Raw genomic sequence first — 16,605 nt, 5'->3', positions numbered from 1 at the left:
ATAAACTCCAATGGCTTTTATATTTCATATCATCAAGCTTAACTTGACATTGTGTGAGTGTGTGTTTGAATGTGTCCAGCATTATGCTAGGGTGACCATATTTTTTAAAAAACAGTTTTGTAATCAGCATTGAAAACGTGCCTCACAAGTGATGAATCTTTATTACTTTTTCTAAATAAAATTTGATGAAGTTCAACTTCTTATGAAGCTTTGAAAACACTGGCATGCTTGCTGCTTCTCTTTTACAATAGCAACAACGTAACAAAAACAAAGTCTTATTTACAGTATGTATTCATTTATTTATTAAACAGAAAAATTATTAACATCTGGTGCTAAGGCAGTTACATACAGTATGTCATAAAACTGGAGAAGTCATCATTGATTGCAAAAAATGGTCAGATTTAATGATGCATTTTGAAACCCAATGAAGCAAATAAACATTATCTTCCATGCCCTATACATACTGTAAACCCTTTTTATCCACTAGGCTTTTCAGTTTTGTGTAACTATAATGAAATACAAAAATATCAGCTGAAGTTACAGTTTTTAACAGAGAGGATTAGTCTTTGAGCTTAATTTTCCTCATATTGTTTCTGATATTTTAAAAGCCATTGCTAGTTACCATACATTTATCAGGGCAAGATATTACATTTTCAGTTCAGAATTGCTGTCTTACTTTCTTATAATTCCCCAATGTTAATATTTCATAAAAAAAAAAAAGTGCAAATATTTATGAAATGAGTGATAAAAGATTATTATGGAGACTCAGGCCCCCTTTGGATCCTGGGCCCTGGTGTGATGTATTGGCTCACCCCCCTCTGGCAGAAATTAGCCAGCATTGCTGTATATTTATTGCAGAAACACAGGTATTTATTTTTAACTTGTCTATATACTTGCACATTCATTATGGGAATGTTTTGTACTTATGATTTGGTGTTTAATCATAGCGCAGCTTTACTCTGTCCTCATAGCCAGCAACAGTCAACCCATTAGGTGACATAGGCAGCTGACTAGGACGCCATCCTCTGTTGGGCACCAATTTAACAAGCCAATTACGCTTTGTCTCGGACAGTGAAATGCAATGTAAGGTTTCTAAACTCTTCTGGGACTCCCCCCAATGAGATGACGTGCCAAAGAGCGTCCCAAAGCAAAATCGCTGCGTCTGTGGAAGACAGCTTCTCAGTTTCCGGGGAAACCACAGGCTCCCAGCACTGCAGTGGCTTGCAGCAAAAGCAAATCCGAGTCGATCATGTTCACGCTATAAGTGCCTGTCGTAGATGGGTGATGCAAGGAACATTTTAAATGCTGAGAACAGTATTACTTGGCCACGACCCTGTCTGATTGCTGAGTCTTTGTATAGGAGGGTGGTAGATCCTGCTACAATAAATAACCGTGCTTTTCCTGCTTCAAGCTGAATAAAGCTGGTTTTGCTAAAGTACTGCGCCTCAGCCTCATGTTTTCGGGTGCAAGACAGGGACTCACATGTCACAGCATGTACAGTAGTGGTAGAGGAAGGCTGCTGGAGAGCATTTGCAGAAGCAGTAAAGGGGAAATGAACAATCAGAATATAAAAGTTTTTTTTTGTGTTATAATACTGACAGCATCATATGTTACAGTTCTAGTGATAGTAAGTCATACTAAGGGGATGAAATTGCATAAACGGTTAACTGTGATGCCACTTCTGACTGAGCTGTAACAAAACTGGGCAAGTTGTAGAGCTGATCTCCTGTGTAAGGCGGTTAGCTGTGTTTGAGTTAAAGAGATGTGCACAGAAACCAATCCTATATTTATTAAATAATTACAATGTACTTGCTGTTCTAGTGTTGTGCCAACTCAGATTTAGGCAGCTCATAAGCTTTGACCTTAGACAATATTTTTTTGTGGTTCTCCTATGGGGAGCCCCAAACACTGGATAGGAATATCAATGCAGCCCAGAGCCTCCATCTTGGAGTTCCACATACCTGGAATTATTTCATAGACAGTCATCATTTGTTGAGTCACATAAGCCTCTTACAATCCTAATATTAACCACAGTGTAACTGGGCAGTGCATTGGAGGTCTGCAGCTAGTCTACTGGTGCCCATTGGAGTCAGCTCTACCTACTTGGAGCTCCAGAGTGGAGGCCCTGGGCTGCAGATATTGGAAGAATGGTTCAAGTCTGGGGCCTCCCTCACTCATAGGTCTGCTTCATAAAAGTATTATCTGGACATAGATATCACAAAGTTTTGTAGTGGTCTGAAAGGTTTTAAAGAAAAGATCAGACATTCTGCATGAAGTTACCTTAGTGTCATAATAATTATCTAATTAATCCAACTTCCAAAGCAGGCTGTATTGAGCATCAACCATGAGGTTGCTGGTCATTTTTCATATGACAACGTCAAAGAGTTCTTTGCAGCTAGTAAGTCCATGAATTAAAATAGTAAATAGAAAAGTTCTCATTGTAATTTAAGTCAGTTGCGAAAACAGAATAGTGCCATTTTTAAGTGATAGAATGTACATACTGTACAGTAGTTCCAGAAATAATTGTGTTCTTTTATTTATTCTTACATTCATATATTTTTAATTGTGTGCATTTTCCTCAAATCACCTGTTTAAGATTATTGTTAATATAATTGTTACTTTGTGTGCACTGTGCATAAGTTTATGTTATGTTACTTTGGTCAATTGTATTAAACAAAGGCATCTGTGTTTTACCACCATTTTGTGAGGGGGGAGGGTTTCAAGGGGCAAACCTTGCTTAAGCCTGCACATGGACTTTGACCAGCACTGCTCATTGTTGTGTACAGATTACTCCATTTTCTTCTATCAACGACTACTATGCACTATTAGCATTACCCAGTTTTGCTGCATGCAAGTTTTAAACATCTACAAGTCATCCAAGGTTCAATAAATGGATTGATGCATGCAGCTCTTCTATAGCCTGGTTGACTATTGGATGTACAGTATGTGGGGCATAACAGCGCAATTGTGCAAGTGTGCCATGTGTGAAGTTGAAGTATGTTCAAAGCAATGCAAATACACACAGGATGCACATTCACTATGGAAAGTTGTGACAGATTGGGGCTGTATCGCTCCCTTGAATCCCTGTCCAAGACTCCAGACACCAGGTAAAAGTCCAATAATCGACTTTATTTAATTGCCACAGTGCACAAAGCACCCTCTCCTCCTCTATACTCATAAATAAATCACAATAACAATAATACAATCCTCCAACTCCCAGACGCGTTGCCACCCTTCCACCCAGCTCAGCTTGCCGTCTGGGAGCTCCCATAGTCCTTTTATTCTCCCTGACCCGGAAGTGTTCCCAATCCCCAGGCCATGTGATTCAATATCACTTCCGGGTCAGGTACAAGTCCTTCTTCTTCACCCAGGAAGCACGTCGCTCTTCCTTTGAAGCACTTCTGGGTTATAGGGCACAAAGAAGTCTTCGGTTCTCCCTGCAGCTCACTCTTGCGGCCCCTGTGGTACCCAGCAGGGCTGAGGATAAAAACTACGAAGTCCATGACTCCCTGCTGGTCTTCAGGGCACCTCCATACTGCAGTTAGGGCTCCATCTGGCGGCCTGGGGGTATTGGCCGGGATGACAAGCCGGCCAAATACCACAAAGTAAATGTCAACATGAAAGCATCTTCAAATCCCAGTAATTTTAAGCCATTTGGAATTCAGGGCCAGATGCATTTTTAGGTCCCAAAAAACAGGATGTGTCTGGGAAAAAGAGAATGTCCTGTCACTTTAATTAAGCTAGCACCAAAAGCTAGCTCCTTTCCTAGGCCTGGTGGTGTTATGTTAGGCTATAGCACCCTGCATCCTAGGTACAGAAATTACAATATGTGGATTGAAAGATATACAAATTCATAATAAACTAGATAACGAAATCTGGGCCAACACCTGCAGGAAGTATATTACTAAATATACTTTTACTCTAACACTTTATTTAGAAAGCTAACAAAATTATTACATCAAGTCATGATTTCCCCTAAAAACAGAATTTCTATAACATTTGTAGTTCATATATAAAATTTTTGAATAATTAGCAATGTCACAATACCATAATTAAATTTAAGAATCAACAATATTGTGGAATGAAAATTAGATCCAATGGATTGAAAGATCACCTACAGAAAAAGAATTATACTATAATGGACGCGTCACGCCTGGACAAATTGGTGAGGAAGGCAGGCTCTATTGTAGGCATGGAGCTGGACAGTTTGACATCCGTGGCAGAGCGACAGACGCTGAGCAGGCTCCTGTCAATCATGGAGAATCCGCTGCATCCACTGAACAGTGTCTTCTCCAGACAGAGGAGCAGCTTCAGCGACAGACTGCTGTCACTGCCCTGCTCCACTGACAGACTGAGGAGATTGTTCGTCCCCCACACTATGCTTACTCTTCAGTTCCACCCGGTTGGGTAAACGTTAACATTATACAAAGTTATTGTCTGTTTTACCTGCATTTTTGGCACACATATTAAACAATTTAATATTGTTTTTTATCAGTATGCTGCTGCTGGAGTATGTGAATTTCCCCTTGGGATTAATAAAGCATCTAATCTAATCTAATCTAATCTAATCTAATCTAATCTAATCTAATGTCTATATTTATCAAAATAGTACTTTCATCTTATTTCTGTTGGTTCTTCTTCAGAAATGTTGATTAAAGGTTTCACACATGGTGCACCTTTTAGATTATTAGTGTAAGTGCACCATTATCATTTGAAATGCTGGTTTTCCAAAGAAATTAATTAACTTGAATAAAGGATAATTTAAATATCAAGCAGAAATTGCCAGCTATAGTAAATAAGTGCAGCAAGTTAGTTTAACATCATTGTGGCTTTGTTTGGCAGTGTGACCCAAAACATCCTGATCTCTGTTGCTTTTGAATTGTCAGGCTGATTATTTTCCAATTAACTAATGTCAGTTTCTTTTAGACTGTCTTGGCTCAATCCATTTGGTTTCTGGTTAATGCACTCTGGGTGAATGTTACTTGTACACCTAAGCCACTAAAGCTTTTTTGACAATCCATTATCAGAAACATTCAAACATATATCCTGTTCCTTTAATCTGCAGAAAAGTTTCTCACTAAGACTACAAAATCAGAGGCATTAACATTTTGAGCTCATAGCCATAGTTTATTAAAAGGCTAAATGTTCTTGAGTACTTCTTAGACACATGAGCATAAAGAATTCTTAAATTTTTCATCTAGCAGTATATACTTCAATTTATGACACCCAGCTGGATGCTTTCTGTTTGTGGGTTTCTCCAGTGATGCCCAGGTGTTGTCCTGTGGAGCAATTCAAGAACAGCAGAAAGACCCCTTCTCTGAGCTAAAAGTGAGGATTCAGATCCAATGAAGAGTGTATAGATGAGTCAAGCTATATCAAGATGGTACAAGTTTTAGCTTCTTCATCACCAGAGAAGTGGTGAGTAATTTTCATTATCTTTATTGATAAGTTCATTGCTATTTTCATTTGTACTGTTCACATTTTTAAATTTTTATAAATTTGCAATCTCTTCATATTCAGGGATAAATTAAGTTCTAAATGAAGGTCTTCATTTTTCTTCTTTTTGCATCTGAATCTTTGTCTGATATGCAACATAACTAAACATTACAAATTACTTACTGTACATCGAACTGTAATGTTTATTGAAATAAAACAATATGTCATATTTTGAAAGGGTGTTAAACATGGTACAATGCAGTTAAAGTCTGGATATTTTTAGTGACAAAGCCTTCGCCTATAAGTTCAGTTATTATCATTTAGAGCATATATCACAAAAATGGTTAAAACAATTTTCATGAAATTTTGTGTAGGTCACCATTGGTACAAAGTAAAATCCAGGCTACATGGCATGTCAAAACTTTTTTTTAGGAAGGGTGGTTGTTATTATTTGGGGGATAAAAAAATCGTTACTCCAAAATGCTGAGTTGAAGTGCATGAAAATGTGTGCGCATATTACTGCTGGTGCTCCTTAAACTCTAGAGTTTAAGGTCTTTCAAGAGTTCAGCCAAGAGATGGGGTTGTAGTGGGGCAACAAAACCAAAACTGTGTCATCAGGCCAAAACTGTTCAGCAGAAGAATTAATGAATTTGGCATATTGTTTAGATTTGGTCCTATTTATAGTGAAGACTACATTCCACATCAGTGGTAAAATGATAATAGTGATGGGTGGTTGTGACATAATGAGGGACCTACACAAAAAATGGCATTTCACCACAAACACCATACACTACTCCAAAATAGCTGAGTAGATTTTCATAAAATTTGGATGCACATTATATTACAGTTAATCAACTTAATGTGTACAATTTATGGAGCTGCAAAACTTTTAACATGGATAGGAGTTCAATAAAGGCAACAACAAAATCAATCGTAATTTTGCCCATATTAAATGCCATATAAATGATTTGATTATTCAACATGTCATCCACTTTAATTATGTGAGATTAAACCTCTATTCATTAAACCACAGCAAACCAGCAAATGCAAAGAATTACTGTTCATTGTTCCCACCGAGCCAGTAGTTACTGCAATTATGCTATCCAACCTTACACAAAAAAACAAATACTCAACTCATAAGAGCAAAGAAAGAGAAAGTTAGCAGACAAGGTGTGTAGATGAAAGGTGGGACACATGGATTTAAGCCAACAATGAGAAAAGATTCAACATTTAAGAGTTAAAATATTTGCTTTCTTACCTTAACTGATTATACAAATATATCTGGGCAACACCGAGTACTTCAGCTAGTGTGATGAAGTGATGACTTGAGATAGTTGTAAAGTGACCCCCACCCGATCAAAGTATTGTGCGACCGCATGCCACATTCAAATTAAAGTGGATACTCCAACTAAAACCATCTGAGACCAACTTCATTGAATCTTCTAGGATGAAGCTTAAAAAATAATTGGAAGTATGTAATAACATTTATAATAGATAGAAGGTTTGATGGGGGCTGGGGGAGTTTTTGGCCTTGGAACCCTTTTTTATTCTCTGGCATCTTGCCCCTGGAGTTTTACATTTTTTTAAATTTTTTCTGTGAACTAAAGCTACACTTCTCCTAAATAATTAAATATCAATTTAATTTGGTCAGTGCCATATTATTTGTTGTTACTATTTTTGATCTCATTTAGGGCATGCCTGGTATGAATAATATGGAAGACTATTGAATGCTTTGAGTGCTGTGTGAAAGAAATGTAATTATATGTACTGATCACTTGGTAGCATTGCAAACATTTACTTTATTTTATTTTGCTGGTGTGAATTATTTAATTTAGTGGAGCGTGATGCTAGGGATGATCATTTGATTATGAACATGCTTTGCTTCTGTGACTAAAATAAAAATGAATATCTGAATAGTAACAGTGCCGCAGAGTTCATATTTCTGCAACACATGAAGCATCCCAGGAAGTGATTGAATAATTTAGTCCAAAATGCTCTGAATATAACACAAAAGCATGAGGAGGTCAGTTTTCAATCAAGCATTTGTTTTTTGATAATACATGTTATGAATGTTATGGAGGAATAAAACAAAATATCTTGTAGTAAACAATTATTTTTGTAGACTCAACATGGGGTAAGCTGCACAAAGTAAAAAAGGTGAACTTTATTATTTCAGTTTCTATTTTAATGCAATGACTTGATTCAAATAAAACTAAAAGACTTGTGAGAATAGTCTGTGGAGCTTCCTGGCTAACAAGAGGTTGCCATTGGCACAGAGCAGGCTGAGTTCCTAGAGAGAGAGTTATGTTGGCACCCAGAGTATAACCCCAGGTGTTGCTAGGAGCCCTAGATGAGTGCTCCCTGCCACAGAAGGACGTCAGGCAGGGGGACCACCATGAGTAAAAGAGGAAGGGGCAGAGAGACAAGCAGCCTAGATAGGAGAACAGAATGCACTCCCAAAATGGTATGAGGAAGGGAACTTAGCAGTTGATGGTGTTATCAAACACTTTGAAACAAAGCTGTGCAGAAAACAGAGAAGAGATTTTTATAACCAAGAGATGAAAAGGGCCAAATGGACTAACAAATTTCAGTCAAAAATATAGGCAAAGGTTAGAAAAACAGAAAGTCAAAATTCATTACAAAAGGTATAAACCAAAATAGGAGAGAAAAATAGCGTTAACCATTGATTTTTAAAAACAAAGGCAAAGCTTACACAAAACATCTTTTTTAGAAATATCTCAATGTAAGGATTTCTAAAGCTGCACAGCACTAACTTAAATAAGTAGAGCAGGATAATTAAATATGTCCTGTAATGCAGGTCACGTGACTGGCAACAGGCATTGCAATTGTAAATAAAATGCCCATACCCTTGATGCTAAGGATGGATACAGGGTGCTTTGTGATTATTGTGAGAAGGTACAAAATAACAAGAAGGTGATTACAAAAGACTGAGAAAATGTCAGGGTTGAGCCAAGGTCAAAAATAGTAGAAAAGAAGCAGCCAATGTGTCAAGTTCTAGGAACAAGGCAAACATGAAAAGAAAGTTAAAACCAGTTAAATCTACCTGACCCTAGGCCTACTTGAAAAAAAGCTAACACTAAGGACGGAGAGACAGAATGCATATTCCACCAAGAGATACTGAAGCTGCCACTCACCTCTATATTTATGCTCAAACACCCAGTGAAATCATTAATTCCAGAATTCATGAAAAAGCGAATGACATGATGTGCGAACAATGTGACATCAAGTAAATAAAAAAAATATATAATGGTAATGAAAAACCACACCCATTAATAAAAACCAAAAGTGAAAACTAAATTTTAAAATAAATTTCCCATGTACAAAAAAAAAAGACCAAAATAACCAAACACACACATATTAAGGCATTTTCACATCAAGTTCATTTAGAGCATTGTTTTCAAGCTCTGAAGCAATTGCCCCCATAATCATGTTCATTTAGGGAGAATATGCCATTTGCACTGTGGTGCAGATTAAGTATACCAAGACCCTTTGGAAACAGTGGTCTTGGTGCGGTTTGTGTGAGGTATGAATGTGAACTGACATAAGAACAGTATAACTACAGGATATATTATGCATTAGGGGAAACATTTCTACTGGTAATCTAGTCTCTATATATCAATCGTATACATATAAAGATTTTATGCAATGATTTTATGTCACTTTTTATGTCACTTTTTTGTCACACTTTAAATTGGCTTATTTTAGAACCTACATATATGTTTGGTATCATTTTTTTTTTCAGAATTTATCGAATGTTAATGTGATGTTGTTAGATTTTTAGATTCTTATTCCAATTTTAAATTATAAACTAAAATATCAAGAAAGTTGTGGCTTTTAATTTCAATAAATCATTATTATTTCAATAATTTACTTCAATAATTTAATTCAATAAATTACATTATTTTTGATTGAGTAAACTTTCTTTCACAGGAAAAACTATTAAAAAAAATATATCTATTCATAACACCAATGTTTGTATTTAGGTGATTTAGTTAGCTGAAGGTCGAGGTACGATGACCCATTGCATACCACTTTAGTTTTCACGTGATTGTTCCTGTTATTTAAATTAATCATTTTTTTAAAAAAGTTTTTTTTTATTTTTAAGACTGTCAGTTAAAATGAATGGATCATTTATTTAGTCTCCTATAAATACTTATCGAGCATAGTGGGCCTAACGGGAATACTCCAATTGGTAAGAGAGTAAATATTTTATTTTGTCATTTCATGATTTTTACACCGTTAAATAATAATTAAGTTTTCTTTTACATATTTATATAATTTCATGATTTTGACTCCAATAAATAATCATTTTTCTTTTGTACATTTACTGATTTTGCTAATATTCTGGCCGCTACGGGGGGTTGGGCGCCAAAGGCGCCAGGGGGGGCTAATCCCCCTAGTCTCTTATAAAAGTAAATCCACACATGCAAACGTGTTAGCATAAAACAACTGGAACAAGTACAAGTCAATCACATCAATTCTACCACCTGATTCAGCCTCAAAGCCTCTTTTTCTCAGATCGGATGGTCAGATCGGATAGCAATTGACCGCATAAATAAAGGTGTAGATTCACTTATGATTGGGTAGATCAAACTGATGACATGCAGAGTTGATGGGAAACTAATGCCCATTGCAACAGACAATCGAACACCCTGATCTTACACTGAAAGAGCGATATGCACAGGTGGTGTGTTCTTTAATGCAATCATATGTGTAGCAAGATGCAGACACTGGAGGGGCATTCATTTTGCTACTATGTAGTAAATGTGAGTGAAATACTTTCCAGCTCAACAATATTAATTAATATTTGCAGGCCTAAAGATATCACACATTTGAGTTAATCTAAATAGATTTGACATTTAGGCTATTATAGAATAAACATCATACAGAGAAATTAAGTTCACCCAATACGTCTAGTGTCTAAATGTAATTAAGTAACATCACTGTATGCCCTCAGCAGAGCTTGCCATAGAGCTGCCTAAATGAACTGTGTCTTTCTGAGGCGTGCAAAATTGTCACTCACAGAGCTCTGCTTCGTAAACAAGCTACATAATAATTTCAAATATACTGGTGTATAAGATCTTGTTGAATCTATATGATGATTTTTCCAGGGAAAATCTGTTTCTGCCTATTGAACAAAGTACACGACACACACACAAAGCATTTACTGGTACTTCTGGTTTGATTCGAAGTTTGCTATGTAAAACACAGCTGAACTAACTAAAGACTAAGACAAAGTAATAGTTTCCATTTACAGCACAAAGCAAATGGACTAGGAATGCAAAAACAACTTAGAACTGAACAGATACTACTCTTGAAAGAAAAGGGTACAAAATGACTGCAATTGCAACTGAATGTGAAAACAAAATGGGTGGATGACAAATCACAAAAATGTTGTGAACCATAAATGACAACTAAAATATATTAACAAAAGTACAAACTTGAGTCTTTTAAGACTAAAGAAAAAAAACTGAGCAAGTGAGAGTGTAATAGCCTTTCATATCATGAGGTTGCTTCTCCAGGCTTTCTGGATCAATCCCTACTGAGTAAAAGGGCTTTCTTTTACCATTTTGCCACCATCATTCCATTATCATATCACTAAAGCACAACAGAATATTCTTACTATGATGAATGGTCATATCTCTTTCTGGATTATTCTTTCTGCGGAATTAATGTGGATTTTTCTTGAGTATTCCTATTTTTCTCTTCAGGATCCTAAATATGTGTAGATTAGATTAGTTGGTGATTCTAAATTGGCTCATAAGTGTGTATGAGCTGGCCCTGTGTTGGACTGGTTCACCATGGTGGTTCCAGGCTTGCATGTAAAATAATGAGGATAATCTTTAACCCCGTGACTTTGAATTGGCTTAAGTGGTTTTAGACTGTTTTGTTATATTACAGTATGTGGTCATGATATTAATTGTTTGAAATATAGTAGAGGTGTGAAGTAATTATAAAAATTAAAAAACAGAGAGATCAGGACTTCTAAAATGACATATTTTGTGTCTTTTTGGATATATTAAATGTGTGAGGGATACAGAACTCAATGTAATGGCCTCCATTATTGATGCAATGAACACTTGTTGCATTGATTACATATTTCTGCACAATCAACTTTATATACTGTACTCTTCTACTTCCCTGTCTACTCTGCTCCCACCGCCCTCTACAGTATGTTCTGTTCAGCATCTCCTGATGCTACTATATATAGTCTCTTAAATCTCTCTTTTGCCACTCATCCCAGACTTAAACTGCAAAACTGCTGGTTTAATACATGTATTCAGCTCACTATTAGAACCTTGTGCAAATCACTTAACCTGACTCTCCTCAAATTTTAAAAAAGATGTGTAAAGTTTCCTGATATTGCAAGGTAAATTGGTAAAGATGTCTGCTAATTTCTCCAGTAACTCCATACATTTCTTAATTTACTCTTCTTGCATCTGCCTCAGTGTTCTCTTTACCTTCCATTCATTCCTTTTTAAATTTCTGACCTCTCTTGCAACACAGTTGGTGTTCTAATGTGCCTTCCTGGAGATTAAAAATAGTGTTGGTTCAGGGTGGTGACAGCTCACATCTTGCATCTTCAGTATTGTTTGCTTTCGTTTTATTTTTTATATAGCATTTTGTCTACTTTTATGACTATAATGTACGTACTGCTCAGTTTTTGATGCAATGGCAGTAATTGTAGTGGGGGCTTCAATGAAGACACACTCTTGCAGTCAGATGCTCTCACTTGAGCTACTGATGTTCTCTTCTGGCTCAGCCTGATAAGTCACGTGCTGTGCAGAATGTGGACCTCATTTCACTTTCCAGGAACCCTTTGTGAATGACATATTGAAAAGAACTGATGTTCATGATTGATTTGCCTTATTTGTGCTTATGGTGAATGTAGGTTCTTGGATCTACATGGGGGTCTCTTTGCCACACCCAGTTTGGCTGCAAACATCAATAAGTAAAGGGATTATTGTAGACATTGGGGTGGACTCAGATACGCACCTTAATATGAAATTAGTGAAGATGGATGTTTTGTGGGGTTTTACATACCTTGATGGAAACTGTCATGATCCACTATGGATTAAGTGTATTTTTCCAAGTTTCACTTTCTGAAAATTGTATTTAGTTTCCTATATACTGTACATTCTTATGTAACATTTTTGAGGACTTTATTCTGTCTTTTCATGTACATTTTTATTCACAGGAGACATTTTCTATTGAGGAGTTCTTCTAAGCTTATGCCAGTCAGTTATATAGAGATGAACCCAACAGGCACCGAGTGCTCTGCTACTGCCTCTGCCAGCTGTTTTTCATCTGCAGCAGTGGCAATGAATGTATACTGGTCTACTCGTGAACTGATCCAGAATCAGAATGCTTTTGGTTTGCCTACCTCCATTGCCTTACATTTCTGGTCAATTTGGCTGGTAGCATAAACACAGGTACTTAATTATTCTTTATGAATACTGTGACAGTTTTAACTGCCAAGAAATCCTGATTGAGTCTCCCCAGTCAGATGAGGCATGACAGCTGAGCTATTGTATGTCAGCCTGTGCTCTGCTCTTTGTCCTTGCATGACAGTAACATTGAGGATACCACTGCATGTACCAAGTCACTTTTTTTTCTGAAATATATGTTGTGAAATGTATTATATACAGTATAGTATATGTTTTCCTTCTTTAATTATCTTTGTGACAGTCATAAAGCAACTAACTAAGAAAAGCAAAAATAAATGCAAAATTTAATGACCAGGTCAAGAAATGGTACAGTCTGTGAGAAATTACTATTGCAATACCCTATGGCTTTTGCAAATGCTTGATTTAACAAATTAGCATAGTCAAAGAGCAGGCCATGGAGGGCACTGATAGCAATGATATTTTAGTTGTGCGTTGATTTTAGTCTAGCTTTTACTCTGAAATGTCTATTTATTTTTAACTTTTCCTTTATGTTTACCTTGTTCTCTGATAATTTGTAATTAGAAAAATTAAATCTTCTTTGGTTGCAGCAGGCCCCCTCTTGTCATTGCTAGCTTATATAGTATATGCCTCGAATACTGCATTAAAAACATAAAAAAATATGTATACACTTATTTCTATAATAATAATAATGATACTCTTATTATTTTTTGAGCAAATCAATACTTAAATAAGTAAGACAGAAATTAAATATGGCTCTATGGCTAATTTTTTATTAAAAAAGTATGGACACCCCATTATTGTTACAGTAGCTGCAAAAAAGTTCAAAATGAAGGCTCAAGTAATTATTGCAATTTGTGTATAAAAAAAACAATCCAAAGTCTAAGTGTGTTCTATTTAAAAGTTTTAGTGGCATTCAAAACAAACAGTTAACATAATAAAAATGAAGAAAGTTGATAATGCATATAAAATGGAAAAATTTATTTTTATGATGTTTTGTTTAAGGCTTAAGTGTATTTTATATGTTACCTCATAAACTATGACTTAACGTTTTGACATATGTACAGTATATATGGTCAAAAAACTAAATTCCTTTATATTTTTCTGTCTAAAAGTTCATGTTTATTATATCTGTCTATCTATCTACAATCTGAGATTGTTCTGTTGTCTAAATACAGGAATATAGCAGAGCATTAAGAATATTCCATTATTAACATGTTAGCTTAGAGGAGGGAAACAGAATCTTCCACTATCAGTGTAGCCATGTTGAGCAAATAATTACATGAATTTACCATTACCATTAACTTAATAAGTTTGGCTCTTACATAAGTATAAAGGATTTCTTTAATCAAAAATCCACCATATAATTTTTTATTTAAATTCTGTTCATTCCTTAACCCATTATTGAAATTGCTTGTTCAGTTCAAGGTGTAGGCATATATATAATTTCCACATTTAAAATTATTACCCTTTGTTTCAGGTAAATTTTTGATGTGAAGTCTTATTGCTTTAAACACAGCATGCCATTTATCTTTTGATAATAAGCATCATTAAGATGTGAAGAAAATTTGTAAGACAGTCTTACTGTGGGGTACAAATAAAATAAATGAAACAAAAATGGCTGACATTTTAACTTCTAACATTTATCTTTTTATTATAACATATCTTATATGACTAACATGTTTAATATAAAATACAGTATAATAAGTTTCTTCTGAAATTAGCTAACAAGTAGGTAAAGGAAGGATCTATAAAATAACAGAGAGACAGGTATATCACTTACGACAAAGATAGAACCATCATCAAGGCCTATCAACACAAGTGGTTGCATCAGCACCCACCCTATATTAGGAATGATCCATTCCACCTACTTACAAGACCTGAGCGGGTGGCTATCTTCAGACTCCAGACAGGCCACCACCACTGCACCAAGTTCTTGACTGACCAGTCAGACCAATCCCCATGAAAAATGGGCAGCCGGACAACTGAGCTTCCACTGCAAGACTATCTGCTGAATGATGACGTGAGATGCCAGTTCTGAATAGAGGAAGCATCAATGATAAGAATGCTGTATTGCAGTGTAGAGAATCTACACTGTACAGCAACATTCATCCAGGAAGCTGAAGTGCCCATTCAAGTGAACGACAAGAAGAGAAAATACAAATACAATACAAACCCCTGTTGCAAAATAATTTCAAAGCAAAGTATTGAGATCCTAAAGTACTTAATTTGGGAGATTCAGAAGTTTTCAGAGTCTAAAATTCACAGTTCAAAGAAGAAATGTAACACGTGTCTCCATCTTAGTCCACAAACTTGTTTAGGTAACTGTAGCTGTGGTTAATTTTAATGGGAAAACTCTCCATGGTTTAAATTTCAGAACTGTGCATCAATAATTGACTTTGAATGTTAAAAAAAAAAGTACTGACAGTTTTGATTCATTATTTTTGACCAAGCTAGGATTATGGAAGCATTTACTTTCATGTAAGAGGAACCTGGAGCCTCAATTCGCTTCATTAGTGTCACAGAAGCACACATTTATGGACATCCTCAGCGTTAACAAATGCCAATCTTATTGTCAGGGCCAGCTCACAGGCTGTGAATGAGAAATTTAACTTACTAAAGGGAATTACAGTAATTGTATACAATTCAAATAATGCAAATACGTATATATTTTTTAAAATCACATCAAAGGGCACTTAATACAATATAGCAACCCAAAAAGGGCTAGGAATAGACAACAAGGACCCATCTCCCATATTAGTCATTAAATATGAGTTTAATTCCCACAGGGTAAAGACTCAAGACACAATGGTGGCTTACAACCATTACATTTAGAGCTGTGATTCAGAATATCAGCATAAGCTGACTGGCAGGTAGCCCCTCTCAATTGAGGGAAGGTTCAGTGAGGTCGAATGTAATAGGGCAGAGAATGAGTTTATTATAAATGACACCAACCACAGCCCCTCAGGCAAAAGCAAAATTCACCTAGCTGAGCTGAAGTGTGCTACATTATCCCAATGGATATATGAAAATGCAAAATGAAATTCTTACAGAGTTGTTTATTTACAATTAAAATGGGTAATTAAAAACTGAAAGCAAAATTTTTTAAATTTGTTAATTAAAGATATATTGATTGGCTGCTGCAAGACTTGCTGCAAAATCCTATAAAAGCACTTTTGTAAAAGTAACACTTAAGAACACTCAATTTATGCCAATGTTTAGACTAAAAATCACTAATGTTTTAAGCCTCATTAATTGCCAGTGTAATGGATACTGAATAAGTAATAAGCAGAAAGTACAAAGGCATCCATTCAGAATGTTTTTGGATGCAATTTAATCAAGGAATCCATCCATTTCTTAAACTTGTTCCTTCCAACAGAGTGTTGTGGGGATGTAGCAGATAGTGCCGTTACCTCCAAACACCAGCCCCAAATCAAATCCAGCCTGGACAATATCTGTATGGAGATGGCAGGTTCTCCCTGCTAGGCAAGCTTTTTTCTTAGTATTATAGTTTTGCCAAAAAAGAAGAAGGAATCAAAATTGCTGGACGAATCATCAACAATCTTAGATAAGTAGACGATACAACATTGATAACAACTAGTGCAGACAGAATGAAGGAATTATTATGAAGCATCAAGCTGGAAAGCTCGAACATGGGACTGCTACTTAACACAAAGCAGAAAAAGGTATTGACTACTGCTAGATACGACTGGGACACATTTGAGATGGACAGCAATGAATT

The sequence above is a fragment of the Polypterus senegalus genome, chromosome 15, assembly GCF_016835505.1.
Source record: "Polypterus senegalus isolate Bchr_013 chromosome 15, ASM1683550v1, whole genome shotgun sequence".
NCBI classification, from domain to species: domain Eukaryota; kingdom Metazoa; phylum Chordata; class Cladistia; order Polypteriformes; family Polypteridae; genus Polypterus; species Polypterus senegalus.
This window is presented reverse-complemented; position numbering follows the sequence as displayed.